The following is a 15,314-nucleotide window of genomic DNA, read 5'->3' as shown; positions in this document are numbered from 1 at the left end:
GCCGCGGGGCCCCCCCCACCGAATTACCGCCGAAGCGGGACCAGCTGCCGAAGTGCAGCTGGGTCTTCAGCAGTAATTCTGTGGAGGAGGGCCCCCGCCGCGGGTCTCCGGAGCACTTCGGCGACTGGTCCCAGAGCGGAAGGGCCCCTTGCCGCCGAATTAATGCCAAAGACCAGGCTGCATGTCGGCAGCGGGTCCCGCTTCAGCGGTAATTCACCGGTGGGGGGTCCTTCCGCCCCAGAGCGGAAGGACCCCCCGCCAGCGAGGACCGGTAGCAGAAGAAGCTCCAGGGGCCCAGGCCCTGCAAGAATTTTCCGGGGCTCCCAGAGCGAGGGAAGGACCCCGCTCCAGGGGCCTCGAAAAACTCTCGTGGGGGCCCCTGCGGGGCCTGGGGCAAATTGCCCCTCTTGTCCCCCTCTCTGGGCGGCCGTGCTGGTGCGCTGACCCAAAGGAAGCCCTGGGCTGCCGGCAACGGCGCCCTGACCGGGGGGACCCCCTGGGCTGCCGGCTGCCGCGGCGGCATCCTGACCCGGGGAACCCCCTGGGCTGCCAGCTGCCGCAGCGGCGCCCTGACCCGGGGAACACCCTGGGGTGCCAGCTGCTGCGGAGGCGTCCTAACCCGGGGGACACCCTGGGCTGCCGGCTGCCACCGGCAGCTCAGACTCTCTCTCTGTCTGGAGAATGGTGAGCTGTGGGAGGGAACAACATTGTTTTCAAGGGATGATTTTTCAAATCAGCCAACTGCCTGGGGCAATTTGATTCTCACCTTCTAAAAATAAAATAACCTAAAATTCCTCAACATGCCCACCATTGGCTGCGGGGGGGGAGGGGGGTGTTGATTAATGGCAGCAGAACCCTACTTATTAAGAAGGACTGTTCCTGGCAAAAATGTTTACATGTTGTCAACTGTGCTCTGAGAAAGAGAAAAAGCAGAGTGAAACTAGGAAAATGAAATAAGTGGAGAGATCAGAGGTGAATGGAAGAGAGGGAAAGAAGGTAAAAGAGAACAGAGACAGAGCTGGAAAAAAAGGCGAAAGAACTGCAAAGACAGAGAGAGAAGGAGAAATAATAGCTTTGAGAGAGAGGCAGAGAAAAGGAGAAGACACCTGTGCAAGATGTAATGTAAGGAATGCTGGTGATAGAGAGAGTCAAGTGTAGCTACATCAGAAATGGGGCTTGGGAACTACAGATTTAATTGGATGAGGTTGACAAACTCCATTAAGGAAATGTAGGCTATGAAGACCCACTCTCCTTTAATATCACAACACACAAATATAGGAATTGCCTTTTGTGTAGCTATTTGTATCACAATATTGGGGTCAGAAATACAAAACATATTGCTTCCCCCTTGTGAGGGTTTCTTCCAGACATTTAATGGCTTCGATCTCACATTTGCCCTCCACACCATGAAACTCATGTTCAAAGCAAGATTAAAACAGAGAAAAGATTAAGATTACATGAGATCATCACTATGCGAAGATTAATTTTTTCACATCTGCTTGATTACAAGCTCAGGAAATGTTTACATCTCCTGAGCTTGGTGGATCCATTCTTTTTTTTTACTCACATTTTATGACAAGTCTAATAGGCAACGAAGCGCATGACTGGATAACAAGTTCACTAGCTTTGTTTGCCAGAGGACCTCGTGCTTCCAAATAGCAGAAACACTTCACCACAGCCTTAATGTTGAACACCTATCAGAATTTCCATGCATATTTAGGGCCAAATCTCCAAAGGCAATGGAACCCTGCAGCTCCATTATGCAGTCAAAGTAGACTGAGGTGTGGTCTGACAGTATTCTACATATTCCATGCTCACTATGGAGATCTAGCTCTACAAGGGTACATCTACACTACCCGCCAGATCGACGGGTAGTGATCAGTCTATTGGGGATCGATTTATCGCATGTAGTGTAGACACAATAAATCAATCCCTGATCGCTCTCTCGTCGACTGCTGAACTTCAGCTTGGTGAGAGGTGGAGGCAAAGTCAACGGGGGAGTGGCGGCTGTCAATCCCGCTCTGCGAGGACACGAAGTAAGTGATTCTAAGTCGATCTAAGATACGTCGACTTCAGCTACGCTATTCTCGTAGCTGAAGTTGCGTATCTTAGATCAACGCATCCCCCCACACACACACACACCCAGTGTAAGACCAAGCCCAGCAGCGCAGAAGATGGAACTGTGTGTGTGTTGGAGGAGTGGTAGGACAGAGAAGGCAATGGAGCTAGTGCCTCTGTAAGCCCCAAGGTAGGTGGGGATGCAGCAGGCACTACTGCAACCCAGAAGCTACCATAGTAGCTATGCTAATGGTTCCAACACTGGGGGGAAACCCAACTCTGGCTTCCCATGAAGTTCCTCTGCACAAAACCCAGACTTTGCACAAAGATCTAGAATATGGCTCTTAATTAATCTACACACACACATATTTCACTCTAAAGATTATTCTTGGGTTAATTCCACACATGCCAAGTTGATGTTTACCCATCTTAAATAATGTTTTCCCCTTCTGTTCTAATAAGAAATCATATTGTGAATGACAGAGGATAAAACTAAAAAAAGACTGACTGATATTATCATTGTTCTTATCTGTCCTTACAAGGATGTGCTATGCTGAGTAATAAGCATCCTAGGCAGGATTTGAAAGAGAAGTGATTAGTCAGAAGAGAAAAAATAACTGCTAAAAGGTAGCTGCGCTTCCCTCATAACTAGGTTATTATTTCCCTTTCTGTACTTCCTTTACAAGCCAGCGGTAGAAGAGCTCATGAAAACATTTCCTGACTTTTCTTGCATACAGCGTTCTCACAGTATAGCACAGCAGTGATACAAAACTTCTAAACGACTATAGCATCAATCCCATTACTCACTGTTTCCTCCACCATACTAAGACTCCAAAGTATTTACTCATAAGGAATAGCTTCTTTAATGTGAAAATATGCCCCCTGTGCATCCATTCCCTACCACAGAGTTTGAGTTCCACTTCTGCAGTGGAAGCCTCAAAAGATTAACACATATCATGCCAGGAAGGTGTGTCATTCTTAGACTGCTTGGATGTCTTAATGCTGAGAGTGAATTTTGCTTGTACAGAGCTTACTACATTACAATGGGGCATTTTGCAGCCATTCAATGGTACATAAATTCATAAGAGTCATGAATGGCAACTTACCAGAACATTTTCTCTTTCCAATTGTGGGTCTTTGATTTTATGAGGATCCATTGATGGCCCTAGGGTCATAATTTTCTCATCTCATTGATTCTACTTTTTAGATATTCATTATCAGCAAATGTACAGCTGGTGTTTCTTGCTGAGGATGATCTAAAGCATATACTTTTTACTACCCTTTGGCTAAAACGGTTGAGGAGGTCTTCCTTGTGCCTGAGTGAGAGGAGTTCAATGCTTTTAAATACATAGTGTCCTTCCAAATCTTGGTTCTGAAAAGACAAATACTCGTGTTAACAAAAAACTGATGTGGTGGGATGTTTTGTTTTTAATACAATTCTTGGGTTAACAAGATTAAGCTGCAAAATATATGGACAAATTATGGTTTCAAGGAATGAGCTATTTATAACACATAATTAGATATGACAGGTGTAGAGGCTGTGTGAGGAAAGCCCTGAGCGGTAACAAGCATGATGATGTCTCAACAATCCTGAGGACAAGAGAACACACCTAGATAGAGACCAATCACAGGGCAGTGGCTTACAGGGTGCCCCCTCATGGCCTCAGGGTGACCCTGCCAGCAGACCCAGCCTCTATTTCCCTCTTCCAGAGGCCTCAGTAACTCCATACAAGCTTTCCAAACATAAATAACCCATTGATAGGTTAATTACAAGAGTCCCACAACCATAGTCCACAATTTCCCAGCAATATCCAAACACTACATTCAAGGCCCAACAGTCTAAAAACAAACCAAATATAGCTCTGCCATTTCTCACTGCCCCAGCTCTCTGGTACAGTCCCAATATCTCATCCCACCTAGACTCTCAGATGCAGTGCTGCATCTCCCACCACATCTCACCCCATCCCTGCTAGCTGGGATGCATCTTGGCCCTGCTTCATTCTCAGGATTGTTGCTAGCTCTTGCCAGGAGACATTAGCAGGCTCATCCCGATCTCATCATTATCCCCCAGCTTTCAGCCCCTTGGGATCTCTAGCTTCATCTCGCTGGCTGAGAGAGCTAGCAGGCATTTCTCTCTGCTGCTCTCAGCCTTCTGCCCTCTCTGGCCATGGCTCTCTGGCCTGGGGAAATTTGTAGGTGACCTCTTGACTGCCTTCTCCCAGCCTGATTTGGCTCCACTGCTCAAGTAGGGTACTCTCACCATTACCTTCTTCAGGGCATCTGCTCCCTGAAGCTCCCAGCCCAGCTCTGTTTCTGAACTCTGACCCTCTCTCTAGACTCTAAGTTCTGGACTTTCCCTTGCATTTGGGCTCGCTCTCATTTGTAAGTCCCAAAGGCAGCCCTGCCCTCCCCATTTCACCAATCAACCATGCACTTGGACTGGGACAGGAGGGCAGGGGTCAGTTTCATTTAAGGGACCAGTTATGAGAGACAACAAACAACTGAAACTACGCCAATGTGCTTATCCTGTAAAAAGCAGGAGTCAATACTTTTAACTGGAAACAGAATAAAAGCCTCTTCAACCTACTCCATTATGGCTTCATTGCCTCTCTTCTCACACTAAACAAAATGCTGATTTTCAAATATCTATGAAAATGTCACTTCAGTCACTTTCTGTTTCTTGTTGCATCAAATTCAGATTTTTCATCTTTATATTCAAGGTCATATGTACACCTCCGCCATGCTCCCATCTTTGCTCTTGTTCTCTTTTATTTACTTTTCATATCTGGCTGTGCCCCCCACTTTTCCCTTCTTTCTTTCTTGAATAGCCCCCATCTCTCAGTGAGCCAAGTAATCTTCTAACCCCTCCTCAAAATTCACTTCTTTTGGTTAGCATTCTACTACTAATCTCTGTTCTAATGATCTCTCCTCCAGCTGGTATCAAAGAAAGAAAAATATGAAACAGAACTACTAAGTGATCAGTTTAAAAAAAAATGTTCTCCCAAAAACTATTCCCTTCCCCTTCCTCTGTTGAGTCTTCTTAAAGCTACACTAAACCCCATAGTTTGTTGATCATTTGTTGATGTCACCTTTCCAGTTAAGACAGTAAGCTCTAGGGGGCAGGTAATTTAATACTTATATATTGAGTGACACACAAGTATACCGAATAAATAATGTCATGGATGAGACTAAAAAAATAATATTTTTTTTAAATCCAGTTAATTAGTAACTATAATGTGGCCACCACAAAGCTTGTGACCACCTAGAACTTTCTGGTTGACACATTTCTACATATAAAGCCACAGTGACTTTGGGGATAGAATTCAGATCCTCCCACTCCATAACCACCAGTTCTTAGCCCTCGTCCAGACTAACCCGCGGCATCGGCGGGTTAAAATCGATTGCTCGGAGATCGATATATCGCGTCTCGTCTGGACGCGGTGTATCGATCCCCGAGCGCGCTTACATCGATTCCGGAACTCCATCAATCCGAACGGAGTTCCGGAATCGACACGGAGAGCCGCGGACATCGATGCAGCGCCGTCCAGACTGGTGAGTACCTCGATTTTAGAAATTCGACTTCAGCTACGTTATTCTCGTAGCTGAAGTTGCGTATCTAAAATCGATTTTAATTCCTAGTCTGGACGTGGCCTTACTGTAACTAGAGCAGAATCCTCTTTGGCAGTTAGTTGGACAGTTCAGATTACACCCAGTAGATGGCACACACTAGTCACTATTATGTGGGGAGAAAAAACACTTCTGGAAAAACTGCAGGGGACAAGCTCTCCAGGCTTCCTCCTGTGAAGGCAGGTTCAGTGGCAGCCCCCAAATGTCAGTGATTCCCCAGGATCTTCAAGAAGCACATGACCTCCCTCTTTGGATCCCAAATCTCGTCTCTTCCACCAGGGCTCCTTAGCAACACAACCATTGTAAAGTGGCTGCAATGCAACTGTGAATTCCCCCACTAAGTGAAAGATTTTGCATTTGGCTGAGTTTGCTGAAAGATTTATAAATGTATATGTACTCGGACAAAGACTAACATCTGGGGAAGCTCCCAAATATAATTTATACCATACAGTGTATGACATACTCTCATGGTATACTGATTTTGGGATAGGATTATATGACTAACTGAAAGGCTAAAACTTTTGATTCTTTTTTCAAATCAAGACTTCATTTTGAGGCCTACCTTATCCAGTGAACCTTCCACAGAAAAGCAGTGCCCTTTAAAAAACACTGTTTAATGCAGATGTTGCTTTTAGGTTTTATTATTCTGCTTTCTGGGGCTATGTATGTGTGGATTGTAAGACTCTAGCCTTGTGTGTTACACTTTACAAAGAAAGTGTGTCTAGTCTCCCAATTAAGTTCTAGACACACTTCAGTTTTAAGGAACACCTATAAAAACAGTTATTACATTTTTAGAAGCACTGAGCCTGATCCTTCAAACACATTTACTTGAGTAGTCCTTGGTTACACAACTAGTATCATTGCAGTCAGTTACTACTATCTATTTAAAGCAGAAATGCCCAAACTTCGTCACACCAAGAGCTGCAGACACAACTATTCAAGAGCTGAAGACAAAAAATGGAATAGATTGTAGCTGTCCTGTCTTAAATACACAAATGCAGCCTATAGAAATGTTACGAGCTGGATGAAACCTTCTTATTGGTTGAGTCCCTGAGATTGACTGATGTCAATGTACCCCCGACTTAACATAGCTAAGGATAAATTAATCACAATCTCCACCTAAGAACTGCCCAGGAGTTTTGGATAATGTGGCCTGGGGAGGTAGGGAAAGTTGCCAAGTATTGTTTTAGATAAGTATATGTGAGGGAAGACACACAGAGAAAGCCTGAAGAAAACTAAGCAGAAACCTGTAACCATGGGATGACCTTGTGAAAAATCTGTAGAGGTTCCGGGTTGGGGCATTGCCTGAGAAGCATCTTGGGTCTATAAACTAAGGAACTAGTCCTTTTGCCTTTGATTCCTTCTGCATTCAGAGAAGCAGGAGTTTGTATGTTCCTTGTAATGCCAGACTTTAACATCCCTGGGGCCTTGAATTCTGACTAGCTGCTCAGGTCAGAGGGGGTAATAAAATATACCCCTACATATGATGCTCTTAGTCCAAATATCCTGGCTACTTGGATCAAAGTGGAACATTGCAAACTGGGACCTGCAGTCTCCTCAGGCCCCATCTCTATTTTAAGAATTATGGGGAGCCTAGAGCTGGTTAGGGGAAATAAATTCCTATGACAACAACTGATACAAAACAAAATTATTTTAGCCAAAGACTCTCTACCAATTTTTTTGTTTGAGGGTGAGGGTTGAAATGTCCACACGCAAAAAAACAACAACCAACCCACGGCAAGTTTTTGATGGTTCACATGGAAAATTTTGCCCAGCTAAAATTTAGGTTTTTTGATCAACTAAAAAATGTTTAATCAGAAATGGACACTAAAAATTGCAACCAGCTGTAGGGCAGTCATGGGCTTCCTCTGTAGGACACATTTACTCTATCTGGTTTAAAATACAGCATACCCTTATCATTCCTCAGGCTTTGCTGTCTTCCTGTGGCCATATACAGTCATTCATTAAAGCTATGATACACCTCTACCCCGATATAACTCTGTCCTCGAGAGCCAAAAAATCTTACCGCGTTATAGGTGAAACCGCATTATATTGAACTTGTTTTGATCCGCCGGAGTGTGCAGAACCCCTCCCGTCCCCCAGAGCACTGCTTTACCACGTTATATCCGAATGCATGTTATATTGGGTCATGTTATATTGAGATAAAGGTGTATGTATATATTTAACAATTAGTTGCACTTTGTTTCAGTTTCACCCTCTTCATTACATTTTATTTTACCGGCTTGATAATTAATAATGCACTTTAATTTCTTCCCAGTTTTCATAAAACATTTCAGCAACAATTAGCACCACTGGCAATGTGCATGAAATTTTTTAAAACGGTTGGTGAATTTAAACAAATTCTCATAAAACACACTATGCTTTATAAAAAAACAACATATTACTGATGTCTTCGTTTAAAGTTTTTCAGTACAACAAACATTTCATCCACTTCCCATACCTTTGATTCCTCCTCCAAGAAGTCTAACTTCTCCTTTTATTCAGCAAAGACAACCATTGGGCAGGGGAGAAGATACTGGGACACCATCTCCTTCTGCTGCAGAGCAAGATTAAATTCTTAGGGACCTGGAGGGAGCAGGATTTTTAGCTGGCTGAAATTATGGCAAAAGACAGCAGACTGTATGCCATCATAGTAGTGATGGGGCTAATCATTCAGAGGTGGGTGTCAAAATGAAATGTGTGACATGATCCCCAGCGAACAACAGGCTAATCTCATTCTTCCTCAGTGATTAGGGAAAGGACTAAACATGGTTTGCCAAGAGACAAGTTTAAAGTTGCAGTCCTTTGTCCTGAGTGTGTAACCCTGAATTCCCAATTCACTTCTGCCTTTTGCTGAATTAGACGGCAGACTCTCTACAAGAAAAAGAAAATGGGGAAAGATGAGGTTCCATGCCATTGTACTTATGGAATAAGTAGCATACTTGTGCTGTAATTAGGAAGACAAAGAGAACCACGCAGCCAGAGCATTTCACTTAAAGATAGATCATGCATGAAGTCAGGAGACTTGGTTTCCATTCCCTGCTGCATAAGACATTGGACAAGTCATGTAGACACTGTCTGCCTCAGCTTCCCCAGGAAATGGGGACTAATAATGCTTTTCTACCTTTGTGAAGTACCAAAATCTATTAATTAAAAGCACTTCATAAGTGCTAAATTATATGGCAAAATTCATTTATCTTACTGTAAAGGAACAGTATCTCAGTCAGTGGCAAGGACAAACCTTTTCAAAGCTCAGCATAAGAATACCAACACTCTGCCTGGCTAATCCTGTTCTTTTCCACACAAACTAAAATCACAATCACTTACAGTACAGTCAGTTGATAATGGCCATAAAGGAGCTGCTATTTTTCTGGCCATAGCAGGTGGCCACAAAATGCAATGTAATTAATATGGACAAATTCTGAGTCCTTGTCTACATAATTTTCCTTAAATCTCTCACTTTTGCACTTCCAGAAGTGGGAGTGCTAATGTAGACAGGCTCTAAGCATTTTAACCACCAAGTCATCTAATCTTATCTCAATTAAAAAGTGACTAGGATCCCCGTTTAGCAGGATGTTTAAGCATATGCTTAGTGCCACTGACATTTTTAAAGTTACACAGATAATTCGGGCCTAAAACACCAGCCTGTCTACACAAGTGTTCCCACCTTTGCCATTCCAGTGCAATAGTGGGAGATTGTACAAAAAATGCTAGTGAAGACAAGATCACAGGGACCATTAAGGCAGGCAACCATGGCTCATGAGACTCTTAGAATGGTTTTCTCTCTATTCACTTTGAAACTCTACCTCTAGAGAGCTATTCATCTTAGCTATGCCTCCTGAAAACCCATCTCTCTCTCTTACACACACACACACACACAAACAAGATGGCAGCTGCAGCTGTGCTCTTTAAATAGGCAACAGAAAATGATGCAAAGTGGGCCAGATTGAGGGGAAGAATAATGAATTCGTAGATCCTGTTCTGGAGTAGACTTGGGAGTTTGGGCTCCCACCTAAGGCAGGCACATCTTTAGAATCCAAAAATTGGGATCCTCTCACAGGCCGAGTGGATTTTATAACCATTTACTAGGCTGATCTATATTATATGCTGAGGAGAAAAATCTTAATGAAGTGTGAAGGCTGAAATTTTAAGTCACAAGACAGACAAAAAGTCAGAGCTAAGGATCCTCTAACAATCTAGTGCAATGCAACAGGGTCAGTTGCCTCCCAGCACCTCCTCATAGCCAGGGGTGGTTCTGCCATACCCTGCATCAGCTACCCTCTTCTTCAGGGCTCCATAAATAAACTCTGCCAGTCCAGAGTCTATAGAACATTCCCTTTGGGGCCTAATTTATTTATAACCAATTCTACACACTCAGTCCCGGGGCTTCTCCCTGGAGAGAAGCCTCCTCTCCCGTGCATCACTGCCAGGCCTTCCTGCCTGTGGTCTTCCCTTGCTTTTGGTAGGCGACTCCCAGTCCTCCATGGCTAAAGTCTTTTCCCCCTGCCATCTCAACCTCAGTCCTGGGGTTTCTCCCAGGAGGTAATCTAATTCAAGTTCCAGCTTCACTCTGGTTCTTCCCTGCTTTTGGCAGGCCTAGACCTCCCAGACCTACCTGGTGGGAATTTTTTTGTCCCTGAAGTCTGAGACTCTCATGAAACTTTCTATGCACTGCAGCCTGGAGGAGCCTACTAACTCTCGGCAGCTTCATTCTGCTACAACTTCTTCTTCCTGGTTCCTGTTCCTCCCTGGCTCTTTACAGAGACCAGCTGCCCTCTCCAGAGTCTATTAATGAGGTTCAAGTGGCCTGAACCAGTTCCCTCTTGGGGCCCAGTCCACCCGATGCCATATATATATACAATAGCACATACAACAGCTTTCTCTATATAAATAGCTTTTTGTAAATTACTTTATTCCCTGTGCTGCCATACAAGTTCTCTGTGCACAACGTATTTCAGTAGAGTTAAAAGTTATGTACCTATTAAATGCTTTCAAATATTAGGCAATAGGGTTTTGTTACATTTTCATACAACACATGTGCATCTATGCTTATACATGAAAAAGTGCAGTTCCTTAAATTAAAGAGAAGCATGGTCTAGTGATCCAGTCAGGGGACTGGCATCCAGGAACTCAGTTCTTCTCTGTATCTGTTTCCTCATCTCTAAAAGTGATAGTAATTTGTACCTATATAACTCAAAGGGGTAAAGTCAGGATCTATTAGTTTGTGTTCCTGAAGTGCTTTGAAGATGTAAGATCAGTGGCCAGGTACAGCAAGGTATTTAAGCATGTACTTAAAGTGCCTGAAGACTGCTATTGCCATGTGCTCAAAGTTAAGTATGTGCATAAGGGCTTTTCTGGATCAGGGCCTATATAAATGCTAAATAATATCTAATAAACAATGGCTTAGTTGCTATGAAATTATCTGTTAAAGTAATGATAAACTTTGAGTAATCCAAGCATACACAATAATCTTAATTTTTTAATGTTTTAACATAAGCAATTGAAGTCTCAATCTTGACATTACATTAATGCAAGTTTTAATAGATAAGAGTATTAGATTTCATACATACCAGGTGTGGTTATTTGGATATGCATTTATGAAAAATGCTCCTACAAATGCCTTAAGACACATACCTTAGTGCAGGGATCGGCAACCTTTCGGCAGTGGTGTGCCGAGTCTTCACATATACACTCTAATTTGAGGCTTCGCGTGCCAGTAATACATTTTAACGTTTTTTAGGTCTCTCTATAAGTCTATAATATATAACCAAACTACTTTCAGAAGCTTTATTTAAAATTAAATTAAAATGCAGCTCTTATCAGTTTAGTGTGATCCTTGCCCTTGCTTTTCCTTGCTGAGTTTTCCAATGTCTGGCACATATTTGGATACTTTATGCTGCACACAGGCTTCTGAGTGATCACTTGTTAACCGGCTGGAACCCCAGATCAGCAGCTGAGGTGAGTGGAGCTGGCGACTGGTAGGGATGAGCAGGGCCGGAGGCCTAGACCCTGTCTGGCAGGGGGCCTGCGTTGGAACTCCAGCCAGAACAAGGTGAGTGGGGCTGCGGTGGGGACCCCGGTTGGCAAGGGGCCAGCAGCCAGAAACCCAGAGCAGTGACTGAGTGGCTCAGCCCGCTGCCGCCGCTCTGGGGTTTTGGCTGCTGGCTCCTGCCAGACGGGGTCTCAGCCTGCTGCCAGCCTGGGGTTCCTTCACCCAGGCCAGCAACAGGTCCTGACTGGGACTTGGGAGTGTGGGATGCCGGCTGGCAAGGACCCAGCAGCCAGAACCCCAGAGCAGCGACTGAGCCGCTCAGCCCGACCCAGCGCTGGGGGTTTCGGCCGCCAGCTCCTGCCAGCCGGGGTCTGAGCCTGCTGCCAGCCTGAGGTTCCTTCCCCCAGGTCAGCAGCAGGTGCTGAGTGGGACCGGCGGTGGGACCCCGCTGGCAGGGGGCCAGCAGCGGGAACCCCAGAGTGGCAGCAGGCTCAGAGGCTTAGCCCACCCCGTGTGCCATCAAAAATTGGCTCACACGCCACCTTTGGCACATGTACCGTAGGTTTCCGACCCCTGCCTTAGTGCATGTTGCTGAATTTTTGATGAGTTATATACAGTGCATACTCTTAACATACATATATATACACACACACACCTCATTCAAGATTACACAAAAAGTTTTATAAGTAGTTTTCATAGCTATCATGCAAAAGGAAATCTAAACCATTTTTTAGGTGGAAAAAAATCTCCTTGTGTGAAATCCTGACTCCACCGATGTCAATGGCCAAGCTACCATTGACTTCAATGAAGCCAGCATTTCACTGTTTGCTTTGAGATGGTTTTTAAATAACTAAAAGTAGTAAAAAACACTATAAAATGTTTTGTTTCTGTGCTTAATTTAAGCATGCAACTTTTCAGACAAAAAATTGAGATATTTATAAGGGAATGAAAATAGGGGAGTTCAAATGGAAGTATTACCTCAACTGTAGCTATAGACAAGGGTCTATGTACTCCACAGCAAACTTAACCCACATTCTATCGGAAAGTCCCTAGATTCTGTGCCAGTCTGGTAAAAATTGTCACAGTTCTATGGCAGTTTCAGATAAGCTTTTTAAATGGCAGTTTTAACTGGATTAGAGATGAATATGAGAAATATACCCAATACAGTAGTTTATTTTTATACTAATTTAGTTTATTTTATGCTGTCCCACATTGTCAGTAGACCACAAATTGTGATCTTTGGGTTTCAGAATTATCAAATTCATGGGGGAGTTCACACGTCTCTGAATTATTGTTTCATGCTGTCTGTAAACTCTGGAAGGCACCACTGTATTGGTTTGTACTCAGGTCACCATTTGGAGGAATCTTCAGAACTATAAGGGCTAGAAATGACATTTTGATCACATTCCTGTGGCAAACAATGGATTTTGCAGCAAGTTCCACAGTACTGAGGAATATTTTAGCATTTCTGCAGCTTAGCATTTGTCTCAGGAAGTAGCAAACACAAGCCTTCTCGGAAAGATCAACATTTACTAATAGAGTGGGGCATTTCACGCAAACATGGCTGATAGCAGCCTGGAATATGCTACAGAATTGTACCATGTTTTAACATGGTTGTGAACAATTATGTTCAGCATCATGTCACCTAAAATGATTAAACAGTGGCCTAAGCTAGGTTTAATGAAAATTAGCTCACATGACGCTGAATGTAATTTGTCCTCTACCTTTGCAAGGTCCCAGAGCTCAGGCTCCAGCCCAAGCCCAAATATCTACACAGCAATTTTTCAGCCCCAGAGCCTGAGCATCATAAGCCCAAGTCAGCTGACCCAGGCCAGCTGTGTCATAGGGATTTTTATCCCCATGTAGACATACCCTGAGTGTCTTCCAGGGTAAACAAGACTTGAAGGACAAGCAGAAAAGCACCCTCTTTTAATTTAAAGTTAAAAACTTTCAGAACTTCTTCACAAAGAAATAGAGTGCATAAGCCTAATTTTCCCTTTAAGCATTTCATACTTACACAGCAATTTGGTGGCCCATTCAGAATTGCAGTGAGAGCAAAGAACTTGCAAAATTCCTATCGTGCTGCAAACCATTTGCTCTCAGGTTCTTTTTTTGGGCAGTCTCTTGCTCTTCTTCCTCAGTCCCTCTTCCTCACTAGACTCTTCTCACTTCTTCATTTGCAACAATTCTTCCCATAAGCCTCTTCAATTACCCGCTGCGGCCAGTTGGCCTGTCCATTGGCAGCTATGAGTACAGATCATGCCAAAGCTGCCTCTCAAATTCCCCCCCTACTTAGGCTGTCACTCCAGACACCCTGATTCTCCTGTCACTGTTCCAGCTCTCTCTTCTCAGACTGCTGCTCCCCACCAGCCTCTTTCTTCAAGACGGTGTCTCAGCTCCAATAGCCACCTGATTTTCCTCTGAAAAAATAAACTAGTACTAAAGGAATTAGCAAGGCTCCCTCCACCCACAAGATCATTATTTTTGTAACTGGAGACCTTCTTTAATCCAAAAACCCAATAATTCTCCCTAAAGCCCCCCATCATGGCATAACCACTTTGCAGCAAAAATAGCAGAGCACCCGAGTGAGGTCTCTTTTAATTACTTTTACAAAGCAACTAGTTACAAAGAAGACTAGATAAACAATAGGTTGAGTAATCTGTTTGAATAAACTGGTTTAGAGACAAGCATACAAAATCAAATAAAAATCTGTGGCTTCCCTCTCAATACATTAAAGCTAGTTTGATCCAATAAGATATCTAAGGAATGGAGGGCAAAGAGCATTGTAAATGTAGCAAATATCTTTGGAATTTTGGACTCTACTCCTTTGAAAAAGCTATAAACAAATTTCACACCAGATTCCACTCCGCCCTCATTTACAACTCCAGTGTCTCTTGGAATTGGGTACACAGGAACAAAATCATGTTTTACTTATCTCTGAGAAGATATCAGAGAATTACTAGAAGACTTAAGTATCAGAGGGGTAGTCGTATTAGTATGGATCTGTAAAAAGCAATGAGTCCTTAAAGACTAACAGATGTATTGGAGCATAAGCTTTCGTAGGTGAATACCCTCTTCATCAGACGCATTCACCCATGAAAGCTTATGCTCCAATACATCTGCTGGTCTTTAAGGTGCCACAGGACTCATTGCTTTTTATAGAAGACTTAATGTGGCTACATACAGAGATCAGAGGAGTAGTCGTGTTAGTCTGGATCTGTAAAAAGCAACAAGGGAAGATGAGGCTCTCTTCTAGCAGTTGAGGTATGGCTAGCCAACTACAAAAGCAGTTTCTCCTCCCTTGGTGTTCACACCTCAACTGCTAGAAGAGGGCCTCATCCTCCCTGACTGAACTAACCTCGTTATCGCCAGACTGATTCTGGCCTGCATATTTATACCTGCCTCTGGAAATGTCCATTACATGTGTCTGATGAAGTGGGTATTCACCCACGAAAGCTTATGCTCTAATACATCTGTTAGTCTATAAGGTGCCACGGGACTCTGTTGCTTTTTACATACAAAGAAACATTGTAGGAAGAATAGCTACTGGCACACCTACCCCACTTTGCAGGGTCCTAGAGTCCAAGTCCAAACATCTGTTCTGCAATTAAACAGTCCCTTAGCCTGAGCCCCACAA

General features: G+C 43.7%; 1 long non-coding RNA gene across 1 annotated transcript in view; it reads right to left on the bottom strand.

The window, feature by feature from the left end:
• Positions 1-573: 573 nt before the first annotated feature.
• LOC115646715 overlaps positions 574-15,314 on the bottom strand; it is a 41,875-nt gene continuing 27,134 nt past the window's right edge. Inside the window, exons 4-5 of the long non-coding RNA XR_003999110.1 lie at positions 8,147-8,559; positions 574-3,430 (exon numbers count right to left, since the gene is read on the bottom strand). This is a non-coding gene — a long non-coding RNA (uncharacterized LOC115646715). The remainder of the gene's footprint in view (positions 3,431-8,146; positions 8,560-15,314) is intronic.

This window comes from Gopherus evgoodei, chromosome 2, assembly GCF_007399415.2.
Source record: "Gopherus evgoodei ecotype Sinaloan lineage chromosome 2, rGopEvg1_v1.p, whole genome shotgun sequence".
In the NCBI taxonomy this organism is placed as follows: Eukaryota; Metazoa; Chordata; order Testudines; family Testudinidae; genus Gopherus; species Gopherus evgoodei.
The sequence above is the reverse complement of the archived record's forward strand: the minus strand, read 5'-3'. Positions and strand labels throughout refer to the sequence as shown.